Source organism: Sceloporus undulatus, chromosome 1 (genome assembly GCF_019175285.1).
Source record: "Sceloporus undulatus isolate JIND9_A2432 ecotype Alabama chromosome 1, SceUnd_v1.1, whole genome shotgun sequence".
Taxonomy (NCBI): Eukaryota; Metazoa; Chordata; class Lepidosauria; order Squamata; family Phrynosomatidae; genus Sceloporus; species Sceloporus undulatus.
In genome coordinates this window covers 372036711-372050917 of record NC_056522.1, presented here as the reverse complement: position 1 = coordinate 372050917, position 14207 = coordinate 372036711, and positions in this window count along the sequence as shown.

The following is a 14207-nucleotide window of genomic DNA, read 5'->3' as shown; positions in this document are numbered from 1 at the left end:
CACCAATTGACTCCACACTGCATCATTTTGTTGCAGATCCCATTTATGATTTCATAAGCTTGGTTTCCAATGGAGCCAATTCAAGATTAGATGTATCTCATCACTAAAATGTACACCTCGAGGATTCCACATTATGTGACATTGTGATATAATTACAGTTGGTCCTCCACATTTGCATCCTCCAGTGCAATTCTATGATAAACTTCAAGTGGATGTTGACCACAGAGTTGTGCCGGAGGACCTAGAGACTCCTAGAGAGGTATTCTTTCAGGTAAAAAATATAGTGTTTTTTTATTTGTGGTGTTTCCATTTTTATTTGTGGTGTTTCCTACTCCCCTAACCCCAGTGAATGTGGAGAGCCCACTGTATGTATGTCTTTCTGCAGGATTTTTGTTATTATGTATTTGCACCTAAATATGACTACGGTTTTTCCATGTAAAGGAATCCAGGGTGTACATCTTGGATTGCGAACTGGCACATTTTCACTTTGATACCTCAAAGAACCTCCTGGTTTGCTTGTGCAGTAAACTTTCCCTGAGTACAAGCAAGAAGAGTATTCATGGGTACAGATGGTCTGACAAGCAGATGGTTTAATAAGTGAGGAAAAAAGGAAAACGAGGTAATCTAAAACCGGTCATAGGGAAGAAAAGGAAGAAAAATACAGCAACTGGCAAGAGGAAAATACTCTGAAAGTGGGATTAGGGCTGAATGCATCAAATTAATTCTGCTCAAAATGTCGCCTATTGTCAGTCACAGACAGAATATGTTGCCTTAGGAAATCAAAACTCACGCATTAAGAAATGCAGGAGCATGGAGGAATGGCTGACTAACCTGACCTTACGCTGAAAATGTGAAGAGAGGTTTTTTTTAAAAAAAACTCTGTAATTGCAGAGGGGTTAAATGCTTGTCAACAGTATATATAAGATGTTTTAATGCACAATTGTTCAGAGCTGGCATAAAAAGGAACACCTTCACTGAGTTCATTGTTATTTTGATATCAATATCTTCACCCATGTAACAAACTCTTATTCCACTTTGCCTATGGCATCACACTGTATCTACAGTGTTCTAGCAAAACTTCACCTTCCTGCTTGCATTTTAAAATGCATTTCTATCACCAAACATCTTGTTCCCTGAATGTATTGTAGTTGAATACATTGTGGATATCTAGACTAAGCTTGATATCTGTACACTTAACCTGGAAATAAGACCAACAAAAAGAATATTTCCAGGAGAAAGGGAGGAGGAAGAGGAATGTAGCAGCACCTTTAAAACTAAATGATTTTTATTTTTACATGAGCTTTCATGGTTATAAATAAGCCCAGTTCTTCAGATGCAGTACAGAAGTGGATTTATATCCACAAAAGCTTGTGCAAAAATAAAAGCCATTTAGTCCTAAAAGTACTGCTAAATTCCGTCCTCATCCCGACCTTTTCCTTTTTTATGCTGCAAGAAACTAACAGGGTTACTCCTCTGAAAACTACAACAAAAAGAGGTTTTCAGAAAGAAAGAAAGAAAGAAAGAAAAAGAAAGATCATGGCTATTGCACTGGTGTTAAGTCTCCAATAGTGCAATCTATTCCATGAATTGGTGGAGATCTTCCATTCATAAAAGGATAACTCAGGATCCTATCCAATGTGAGGAGATCATACTGGGAACCCCCACATATTGCAAAAATGCTACAAAATTATAACACCCATTATATCCATAGTTTGTCTTTAAGAGAGATTTGGAAAGAGATCTAATACAGGCTTAGAAAGGGCATAATTCTCTTAAAAGCGTGTTGCAGTCCTAAAATGATGGCATGGGTAAAAAAAATTAATTGCTTTCATTTAATTGTTTTCATGTCAGTTATTTTACAGGAGATTCTGCAGGGTTGCTTGAAAAGCAGGGTAGAAATCTATCAAGATAAATAACCCAGCAGGACAGAAAGGAGAACAAAATGATAATCCCGTTGAAACCATTGCCACAAGATAATGTTGCCTTCATTGTCCATGTTGGTAGCTTGTTCCATTCATGGATTGTTCTTTGGATAAGAAAGACGTTCCCCCTCTTCAGTACCCCAATGATTAACTAAAAGGAAGGGTACATTCCCCCAAATTTTCCAAAATAAAGAAATAACCAAATGTGCAAAGGGCTTCAAATCTTAGATCAGCCATGACTTCTCAGGATTGCCACAGGCAAGCCCATATCTATTTATAATAGCTAGTAAGATTACACAGTACCTGGAAGGATGATAATGGCCAAAATTCGATTGGTAGTCTCAGGTAGAGTAGACCAACTTTATCAATGGAATTTACATAAGCATTGATTTAATAAATTCAGTGCCCCTATTCTATTGGGAAGCAGACATCGGAAGTTAAAACAATTTTCAATTAAGTCAGCAATGATTTAACAAAATGATGAATTAATTAAATTTATTTTTATCTTAATTGACTTAAATTGAGATTTCTGCATTAACAATTCCAGAATTAATTTATTAATTACTAATTAATTAAATTGGGGACAGGGCTCAAGAACTTCTCTTGAAAACTGTTATTATTATATTTATTCATACCCCTCCCTTTCCCCAAAACTGGGACTCAGTGCGGCTTACAAGATTAAGAACAGTACAATTAAAAAGATATAAAAGTGTTACATTAAAACAGAATTAAATTATTACACCATTACCTCAGGTGCTTTATCCTGGTTACTTATTCCTGGTCTAGAGGGCCCAGAATATTTACACTCTTATAGTCAATTGCTATGGAGTTTTCCAAAATGTCCTTTGCTATAGGCTTTCCTCCCTTTAGTCAGATGTATGATTGTGCGTTTAATTGTCAAAAACACTATTATTCTGCAAAAGAAAGAAAGAAAAAGGATAGCATTTTATGCTTTAATTGATATGTTGTTCAACTCTCTATGGCCTTAATAAGTTTCTGCCTAAAGCCTTATTGAAAACTGTCTTTAATTGTGGAAGTAGTTACACAGAAATAGTTATATATAGTAGTTATCTAGCAAGACAAGTTGATGGTTGCGCTGACAATGAGACATCAATAGCATGGCTTGAAAAAGAAACATTCCCAAACAGAGAGACTGGTAATTGCCATCCAAGGTCAGATATGACTTACAACTAATATACAGCAAATTCATTATTGGAACTACTTATAATGACGGCAGTGTCATAAACGGGGTTCACAAAAAGAACCAATTGATTGCTCTATCATAAATTGATTCTGAGTTGTCAAATGCTGATTAAATACTGATTATCAAGGCTCCAAGCCCAGTGGCACGTGTGTGTTTTCTTACATTTGAATGAACGATTTAATCTCCAGTATAAATGCACATCCTACAAGTGTGTCCTGAGACATAATGTGCCCTGGCTTTATTAAGACATGTAAATGATTGCAGGGGAAACAATAGGCTGCAACACGTGAGATTCGGAAGATAAGGGTATTTTTAAAAAACTCAGAGATCCTACTCCCAGCATAAAAAATAGAAAACAAGGGAACTGGGATAAACATAATAAAGGTTTACACAGAGAAATGAAATTGTTTTAGAAAATGAGGATGATAAAGTCACTTTTCACAGGGGAAGAGGGAGTAAACACGAGAAGCCTGGGAGACAAATACAGTTTGCTAGCTGTTTACAGGAAACCCTTAATTTACCAAGAAAGGGCTTAAGTCTGCCTGGAAGAATACCTATTCAGGATTGTAAGCATTGGTCATCCCTTGTTACCTTTTTCTCCTACTTTGTTGTACTCAGGTTTCCCCCACATCTTTTTGATTTGCCCAAATGGTAAGTTTCAGGACTGAAAGCTTCAGAAGTACAGACATTTTACGTTCTTCTATGCCGGGTTAGCAATGCTGTTTTATGTGTTGATTTCCAAATCAAAGTGAGGTAGTTAATCCGCTCTGGGTTTTTGGTCAGAAATTTCAAGGAGAGTGCACAGCCCCATCCCAAATTAGATTTAGCACCATGGACATCTTCCTTTTATTTCAGACTAAAACCCAAAGGAAATTTGCCACCCCAGTGACATGAGAGCCACCATCTGTTCCTGTTGCCAGATGTGAGAAGGATTAGAAACTTATTTTAAATTGAAAACTTTTTCCGGATTCCCCGAAAACAATCAGAACCACAGACTCTTAACGCATAGTGTTACATCCTTATCAATCCCTGGTATTTTCTGCTATGGCTCAGAAATTAGAAAGGGGTTTCTCATTCAAAGTAGGGATGTTGTCTACTACATATGTCCTCGCCCTTCTAGTATCTTGTTAGGTCCCTAGATATATCTTGTATAGTGCTGCCATGACTAAAATTGCACTAGAGCATTTTGTATAACTGAATTGGAGGCTCGCCAGAGCAATAGGTGGGGTATAAATGCAGAGAATACAACAGAACAATACACAGGCTAACATGGAAATGTTTTTTAAAATGGCTACCATTTTGTAAGCACTTAATACGAAGCTGGAGAGACACCTCTGAGCATCTAGCTCCTGCTCACCTCATCTGAGGGTCTCAAGTAGGCAGCATTCCTCAGTTTAAGCCAAATTTCCATTGAGGAAATTAATAAGCAATCAAGGAATGCAAATTAAATAAAACGTGTATGGTTTAGATGTGAGGAGCTTCAGAATCAATAGAATGCAAATGTAAAGTTGAGTGCAAAACAAAGGGAGAAAAGATTACTAAAATACTGTCATCTGTTACATTAATTAAGGAAGTTGCAGAACTAACAAAAAAGAAGAAGAAGAATATCTCAGAAATATCCATCGGAAAGCTATGAAGGAGTAAGTTCAGCGAAAGGGCAGAGGAAGTCAAAACGATTGTAAAGTCATTTTTATACATATACAAGTGCATGCTTTCATCATATAAAATATAATATATATATAAGAAATTTCATACAGATTTGCAAATATATGTGTATGATACGAAATAAGGCAACAGTTAAAATGATTGTAAATCCATTTTTATACATATAAATATATAAGTGCATTCTTTCATCATAGAAATGCCATCTATGTTTGCAAATATGTTTGTATGATGGAAAATAAGGCAACAGTTAAATGTAATCAACTTATAATTAAAAAGTGAATTGTACAAATTCAGCCAGTTTTCCATGGTTTGCCCAATGTGAGTTTTCAAGCTGCAGAATGGAGGCTGCAAAAATCAGTTTTTATGCTGGTTTTCCTCTTTGTTGGGTTATGAGTGAAACAAAAAATTGTGCAGAAGACAAAAGCATTGTGGAAAAGCCATACTGTCTGCAGCATCACTCCTTTAAGGAGCAGCTTCTTACTTACATTCTTTTTACCATTTACATGCCCTGTCACAAATGGATTCATTTGTCTAGATAAATCAGTTTCATTGGTATTTTGACCACTGTTCCACTGACTTGAAGGAGGATTTGCTCTCCCAAGTTTGCTGTATGAATATACAAGGTAAACAGGGAGGCTTTTAAAGCCACTAAATGTTTTAGGAATGACAAAAGACCACTCTCATCCCCATGGCACTTGTTTGCTCTCTGACTCAGTATAATGTGATGCTCCTTCTGGTGGAGAGGCTTCCTTCCTTTCCTAGGAAGAGGTTTCTGTGAGCCACTGGGCAGCATTGCACTTTTGGACTGTTTGGGGTGTCTGAGTTACTGAGAGATGCTCTTAGAAAACAGGCTGCAGGAACCAGAAATGCAGCAAAAACTCTCTCTTTCTCCAGATTCACAGGGTAATTTTCACTTTCCAAATCAATGCCGAGGCCTCAGAGGAATTCTAGGCTCCTGCAAAAATTTCACACAAACCCTGAAGTGATAAAGATGACTGAAGAATGGCTGCTGTTATGCTTGGCATCTTCCTATTTCTCTGCTCTGTTTCCCCTCCTTCACTTTCTCTTTCGGACAGAGATAGACAATTTGATCTACAAGAGATACAATACAAACTGGATTCTGAGGCAGGGGAGAGGTGTAAAATGGGCATGCGGTCAAAATGTAAGGACTGGAACGTAGGACAAAATCTACTTATTTTATTATTACTTCTTTATTTATTTCTATAATTTGTATGCTGCCTTTCTCCCAGAAGAGAGCCAAGGCGGCTCACAGATAAAAACAATTTTAAAAACACATTAAAATAAAGATTCAAAATAGTTAAAATAATCTAAACACAGTATAAGAACACATAAAAATATATGATGATGACGATGACAATGACGGTGATGGTGATGATTAATATTGCACCCTTTTCCAAAACTGGGACTCAGGGCGGCTTACAATATTAAGTACAATTAAAGGCATACAAAAATAGTACATTAAAACAGAATTAAATTACTACAATGTTAAAACAAATTGTATGTTAAAGTATAAGATACAGTTTAAAAGATAAAAAGTACTGTATAGCACTCTAATATAACCGTCTAATTAAAAAGATTATATGTACAGCGCTGTGTAAATTTACAGCACTATATAAATAAAGCTCAATAATAATAATCACTACATAATAACACTAAATAATAACACTACATATAACTCTCTCTCTATATATATATATATATATATACACACACACACACACACACACACACATATACAATATAACAATATAAAATATAGTTTTTTGTGGTTTTTCAGGGGGCTATGTGGCCATGTTCTAGAAGAGTTTCTTCCGAGGACCACATACCCTGAAAAGCCCACAAAAAACTATAGATGCCGGCCATGAAAGCCTTCGACTTCACAATATTAAATATACATCAGTATAACACTTTAAAATATACAAACGCTAAAACCACATAAAGATATACAAAGGCTGCTTCAGAAGCACAGACTGCATTTGTTGAGAGAACAGCAGAAGTTACATCTTGGATAGAAAGCAGAGGTAGAGAAATTTCGTTTCCTTCCCCCAAATCCCCAGATTGGGAACTGGGGGCTTCAGAGGCCAGCAGAATGGGGGAAATAAGCATCTACAGCATGAAGATGGAGTCTCTATGGCAATCCCCAGAATTGAGGATCAGGAGTCTTCCCCTTCCTGATTACCCTAATTTCCAGTTAAGATTTCAGTCTTATACTTGCCAGGGAGTTGAAACCAATGAGACTTGAGATCAATGAGACTCGTTTTTCAATAACCAGGTAGAGGATCATCTGACTTTGAGCCAAAGTATTGCAATGGCCAGTACAGTACTGGTATCTATGATCTCAACTGGCTCCAGTTCAGGGGTAATTTTGGACCCAGATTGCTGATATTATTGTTGTTGTTATTGTTGTTTCTTTCCTGCCTCTCTTCAAGGCTGCAGGCAGGATACGGTATGTTATTAAATTAAATGATCACTCTAAATCATTAAATGGTAACTGAATCTAAACCAGGTCTAAATCCCTGAGGCCAAATTCCAAAGCTTCATTAACTTCTTTAGGACTAAAGAAGGATAAAATGAACACACAAACACACACCTCCCTTCCATGTTTTACAATGGCTTCATCGTTGTTGTTGTTGTTGTTGTTGCTGCTGTTGTGTGTCTTCAGGTAATTTCCAACTAGGAGTCTAGGAGTTTTCCTAGACTTCAGTCTACTTCCTCAGATGCATCTGAGGAAGTAGGCTGAAGTCTGCAAAAGCTCATGCTGCCAATTTCTTTCCTTCAGTTAGCCTCAAAGGTGCTGCCAGATCTCTGCACATACTGATTTTACGGCTATCTCTTTGAAAGAAAGAAAGAAGTTGGCAGCACGATCTTTGGTCAGACCTCGCCTGGAATACTGCAGCTAACAAGACCAATGCGATCCTAGGCTGCATCAATAGAAGTATAGTGTCTAGATCAAGGGAAGTATTCTGCTTTGGTCAGGCCTCAACTGGAATATTGTGTCCAGTTCTGGGCACCACAATTCAAAAAGGACATTGAGAAACTGGAGCGTGTCCAAAGGAAGGCGACTAAAATGGTGAAAGGTCTGGAAACCTTGCCCTATGAGGAACGACTCAGGGAGCTGGGGATGTTTAGCCTGGAGAAGAGAAGGTTAAGAGGTGATATGATAGCCCTGTTTAAATATTTGAAAGGATGTCATATTGAGGAGGGAGCAAGCTTGTTTTCTGCTGCTCCAGAGAACAGGACCCGGAACAATGGATGCAAGCTACAGGAAAAGAGATTCCACCTGAACATTAGGAGGAACTTCCTGACAGTAAGGATTGTATGTACAGCGCTGTGTAAATTTACAGCGCTTCATAAATAAAGGTTAATAATAATAATAATAATAATAATAATAATGGCTGTTCGACAGTGGAACACACTCCTTCCTTGGATTGTGGTGGAGTCTCCTTCTTTGGAGGTCTTCAAACAGAGGCTGGATGGACATAGGATCTTTGAGTGAGAGTTCCTGCATGGCAAGGGGGTGTATCTTCAAGCCTTATAGTCCCCCTAGCTCGTGAGCCTATGATTGTGTCCACTTGCATGGGACATGCAAGCCTTAAGGACTGGATGTCTCCTGAAGGTCCTTGCCAACTCTCCAACTCTATCAATCACATTCAGGAGAGGTCGAAAGGTCTGTTTTCTGCAGTCACTGGAATCTGCTTCTCAGACACTTTTCGCGAAGCCAAGGGAAATCCAGGCACGATCCGATTTATGGAAGGGTTTTAATATATTGAAATAAACCCCCATCGTGCCTGTGGCAGAGCTCCTCTCTTTTCTGCTGCAAACAAAAAAGGACCCAAAACAGGATGTTCATTTTGTTAAGAATATGCATTTAAAAAAAAAAAAGACCTTTTCATTCCAGAGACATTTAACCTCGGAGCTTCTGATTAAAAAGAATTTTATTAGTGACTCAAAAAAGTGATGCTCCCTGAATTCATGGGGAATTGCTTCTGGTTCTTCCTACTTCACAGGTTTAAATAAACCCTGCACAGGTTTTATTGCCCAATAGGACCCCTGTTGCTTTTTTCATTGACAGAGGGCCCTAAATATAAAATGCATGGAAGAAGCAGAAGTCCTACTGGTTTGCATGGGCCTGCTCTTGTGTAAGTGTGGGTCGACAATTGCACATTTTCCAATCATGTTTCAGATCCCCTTGGAATTTATATATTTCTTAAATATTATTATTATAATGATTGTTTAATTTTATTTTATCCCGCCTTTCTCCCAAGTTGGGACCCAAGCAGCAGCTCACAATATAATATAATATTTACAGTAATATAATTATAATGATATAATTATAATATTAATTAATATTATTATTAATTTATATTATAGTAATTATAATTAATTAATATTATGTTTACTTATTTTAATGCTATGTGGTTTGATTCTATGAATTCTCCTTTTGTTTTTAGACTATAAATTGCAGATAGGCTTTATTAATCCTTTTTTTTAAAAAGTGGTTGAATTAGCATGGTATTTCTTTAATTTTTGTAGGAATTTAATTCTATTTTATATACTATTTTGTGTGTGTTTAACGGGACGGTGTTTCTTTTAATGTTGTAAGCCGCCCTTGGGAGAAGGGTAGGATATAATAATACCTATTATTATTGTTATTATTATTATTTGTAGTTTTTACTTACTATGTACATTTTGACACTTATAAAAATACATTTATTATTATTATTATACTATGCTACTTACCATGTACATTTTTGGAGCTTTATAAATAAACATAAAATAATATAATCATAATAATAAGATAATAATAAATATAATAATAAATATAATAGTGTTTATTTATAAAGCGCCCAAAATGTACATAGTAAGTAGCAAATAATAATAATAATAATAATAATTTTGCTACTTACTATGTATTTTTGGGCACGTTATAAATGAACATCATGATGATGATGATGATGTGTGAGGATGATGATATGATGATGATGTGATGATGATGGATGATGATGATAGGGTACATTCCCCGCTGGCCCTGAAACCTTAGCAAGTGACACTCTCTCAGCCTCAGAGGAAGGCCATGGCGCAACCTTTCTGAACTAATTCAAGAAACCCCAGGAGAGCTTCACCTCAGGACCACCATAAACCAAACATTATTTGAAGCGGCACACAACAACAACAACAGCAACAGCAACAACAAACCAGTGGATTCCCACTTTCCACTCATTATGCACAAGACACTCTTTCTCTTTCTTTCTCTTTCTCTCTTCTCTCTCCTCCCAGCTCTCCTGTCGGGTTTTATGAAAGTGGCAATATGGAAAGGCTTCCCCATCCTTCCTCGCTGCAAGCCTGGCATAAATGATGAAAATGGCTGGGAGGCTTTTGGGGAGGGTTTTCCCTCCCCCTCCTCCCTTCTCTTTTTCTTCTCCAAGTGAACTGGTGTAGATCTGTGAAAATAATATCAGGTTTTCCGTCAGAGTGAACTTGGAGGGGAAGCCAGGCGGCCCTTAATCCGACCCGACACCTCAAACATTGCTGCGCTAGGAACCCTCCTCCGTCTGATTGACCAGATCCTCCCGGGAAGAGTCGCAGTGTGCTTGATACTAAAGAAAAGGCAGAGGGAGAAGGCTTTCCCTCCCTCCTTCCTTCCTGTCACCCTTCACTTCCTTCCTTCCTTCCTTCCTTCCTTCCTTCCTCCCTCCCTCCCCCTCCCTCCCTCCTTCTTTCTTTCCTTGTATTCCTACTCCCTCCCTCCTTCTGTCCTTCTACCTACTTTCCTTCCTTCCTTCCCTTCCCTCCTACCTTCTTTCCCTCCTTCTTTCTTTCTATTCATCCTCCTCCTCCTTCCTTCCTCATTCCTTCCTTCCCCTCCTTCCCTCCGTCCCTTTTTTCCCTCCCGCCCTCCTTCTTCCTTGCTTCTTTCCTTCCTTCTTCCCTCCCTCCCTGCTTCCTCTTTCCTTCCTCCTTTCCTTCCTATCCTTCTTTCCTTCCTTCTATTCATCCTTCCTTCATTCCTTCTTTCCCTCCATCCCCCTCCTTTTCTCGTTCTTTCCCCTCCTTCCTTCCTTCCTTCCCCTTCCCTGCTTCTTCTTTCCCCTCCTTTCTTCTTTCCTTCCTTCTATTCATCCTCATCCTTCATATACTTCCTTCCCCTCCTTCCCTCCTTCCTTCCTCTCTCCCTCCCTCCCCTCCCTCCTCCCTCCCTCCCTCCTCCCTCCCTCCCCCGCCCTCCTCCTCCCCGTTCTTCCTTCCTCCTTCCCTCTTTCCCTAGAAAATGCTTGTCTCCAAAAAACCTTCCCTCAAAATCGTTTATGGGCAAAAGGCTCTTCATTGGAAACTATTTTTAAAAGGCAGCCACGGAAGTCTTGGGTTTTATGGCTTTGGGGATTATTGACTTCTTGTTGCCATTGCTCTTTTGTTTCGTCCTTGCCTTTTGTCCTTTGCATCCAATGCATCTAGTCCACGAAAACTCCTGCTGCTGCCAACTTCTAGTCTCAAAGGGCTCCTTCTCGGCAGATTGCCTCCTTTCTTCTGCTCTCGAGGTTTGCTGAGAGGAAGAGTCATCGGGGAAGGGCTCTAAGGAAGCGAGGCAGAGGCGCACCTTGGGAGAAGGAGGCTGCCAAACCGGCCTTCAGGTATCATTGGAAGGCTTCTGGTTCCTTTTCCGACGGCTGCCAAGACTCTGGGAGGATGGAGACTTACTCAGCATCCAGAAGAATCTCAGGTCTTGGAGATACTTTCTCACACAGCCACCTATCCCCCTCTTTTAACCCTTATTATTATTATTATTATGTATTATTATTATTATTATTATGATTTAAAAAATATCCTGACAACCACCATTGAATTAATCAGTCTCAGATCCTGGAGATATTTCTCACACAGCCACCCCAGTCTCATACAGATCTTCTTCTTATAAATGGAATGAATATCATCGTGGAATTACTTTTGGAATTAAAAATCCCAGGATTTGAAATATTTATCACACACACACACCCGTCATCACCATCATCACCTCATGCCTCCTCCTCATCATCTCCTGACAACCTCAATTGAACTAATTCTTAGCAAAGGTCGACTGTCCACCTTTTCTTGGGTAGTCAGAGAGTATTGTCCTTTTCCTTCCGGAGCCCAAAGGGAGAAGGAGTCGGAGGGAGTCCTCTGGGGAGGGGAGGCCCCAGAATCAGGGCCGGAGAGAGCGGGTCAAGAGGCTCCCCCTTGACCTCCCCGCGACTGTCTCACTTCTGCCGGGGCTTCTTGGCTTCTTTCCCCCGCCCTTCGCCCGGGTTGATATAAGGCGTGCTCAAGCGAAGACAAAGAGGTTTTAGAAGGCGAAAAGGGAGGGAAACCCAGGGGCAGGAGAGGAAGGTGAAGGAAAAGGTGAAAGGGAAGTGGACGGAGTGCAAGGAGAGAAAGAAAGATGGAAAGAAAAAAAGATGAAGTATTAAAGTAGGTAGGAAGGAAGGAAGAAGGAAAGATAGGGGGTAGCGCGAGGAGGCCAGGAACCGGAAGCCCGAGCGAGGAGGAGGGAGGGACCCCGGGAGGAGGGAGGGACGGGAGATGGTGCGCCACGAGCGCGGAACGCCAACCACTAGGCGAAGACCGCAAGAAGACCAGAAAGTGGAGGTGCGAGGAGGGTGGTCGGGGCGGGGTGGATTGCCGGCCGACGCGGGGGGGCCCCAGGCCGGAAAGGCCCGAGGCCGGTGACGTAATGGGCGGCAGGCGGCAGGCGGCTGCAGTCGCGCCGGAAGGAGGAGGAAGGCCACATGCGAGGCATGTCAGCATGCAGGCAGGCAAGCACCAACAGGGACGCCTGCGCTGGGCATACCAACTGTCTTTTGCTCTCATTCCCTTTGGGGAAGATTTGCCGTACTTGGAGGGGATCCTCTCTCCCCAAAGACAGGCCAGAATCAAGCCAGGCTGAAGCGGGCTTAGTGCAGCTTCTGGTCGTTTAAGATGCACGCATCCTTTAAGCAGCATTCCTCCAAGTGACCCAAAGCGCTTCCTTTTGTCCAGACTGTTTGGGCCTTAGGCTCCCAGAGAAGTGCCCAGGGCTTCAACCCACCCCCATCCCTCATCCGCCAGCTGGCACAGTACAGGTATAAGAACCCTCACGCTCCCCTCCCGTCAAAGACGCTGCTGGGGCCTGAATGGGGCCTGAGAGTCAGTGGCCTGGTGGCCCAATGGGACCCTTGGACCTGAGAAGTTAGCTGCAGGCATCTCCACGTGGAGAGATACCCCTTTGGACCCGCTGAACGTTTGTGGTCTCCTAGCTCTTTGCTATGGAATTTCTGGGAGTTGGAGTTTTTGTTTGTGGCTGGGGCCAACACAACTCCAACTCCAGATTCCCCATACCTTGAGGCCAGAAAATAGTCCAAGCGGCGGCCAACCGGGTTACTTCTCCATGTGGATGCAGCCTGTTTTGGTTGCGGCCCCAGAGTGGATCATTATCAATAATAGATAATAATAATAATAGGAGCTTTGCTCTGGGGCCAAAGAACTACCAGTTCCCAGAAGTCCAGGTCAGTTAAAGGGGTTCAAACCGGATTACCTCTGGTGTCCTAACAACCCCCCATCTCCAGTATCCCCTTAGCCTTGGGGCCGTGGCACTTAAAGCGCTAAGAAGTGGATTATTCCTCCACGCGATGGCTCCTCTCTTCTGTTCGGGGGCGGGAGAGAGAAGTGAATCGGGGTTGGACCAAAGAGTTTGGGGAGGAAAAGAGCCCTTCTTCTGTCCTCCTCCCTCCTCTCCTCCTCCTCCTTGATTGCCAGCGGCCTGACAGTGATGGACAGGCGTCCCCCTGCCATTCGGGAGCCGAGAGGGGAGGGCCCCCAAAAGTGGAGGCGGCCCCCCCAATCAGGCACAGAGAAGGCCGCGGCGGATTGAAGGCGAGGGATGGAGATGCGGTGCTTCCCCTCGTCCTCCTTCCGCCCTCCTTCCGCACCCTCGCAACCCGCACACAACTCCCATCCTCCTCCTCCTCCTCCGCCCGCCTGAAGGCCAACGGAGGAGGGCACGCTGCACCAACCCATAATAACGTTAGAAGAAGACTACTGGGGAACAAGGAGTAGTTACGGTTATTGTCATAAATACACGTAACAGAATAGTCGCCTGGTGACAGCGGTGAAGGTGGAGTTAAGTATGAACTAAAGAGACCTCGAGGTCTAGAATTAGGGAGCAATATAACCGGCTAGAGCAACCTGCCCAAACCACGCACGCTCCATCCTCCTCTCCCTCTCTCCTCCTTTTTCCTCTGCCCTCCTATTTCTCTTTTTGGCGGCCTGACATGAAGGCAAGTCGCGCGGCGGCGGCGGCTGGCTGCTGCGCTGCTGCGAAAGCCTCCCTCCGAGGAGGAAAGGGAAGAAGGAGGAAGAACAGAGGAGGAGGAAAGGGAGCATCG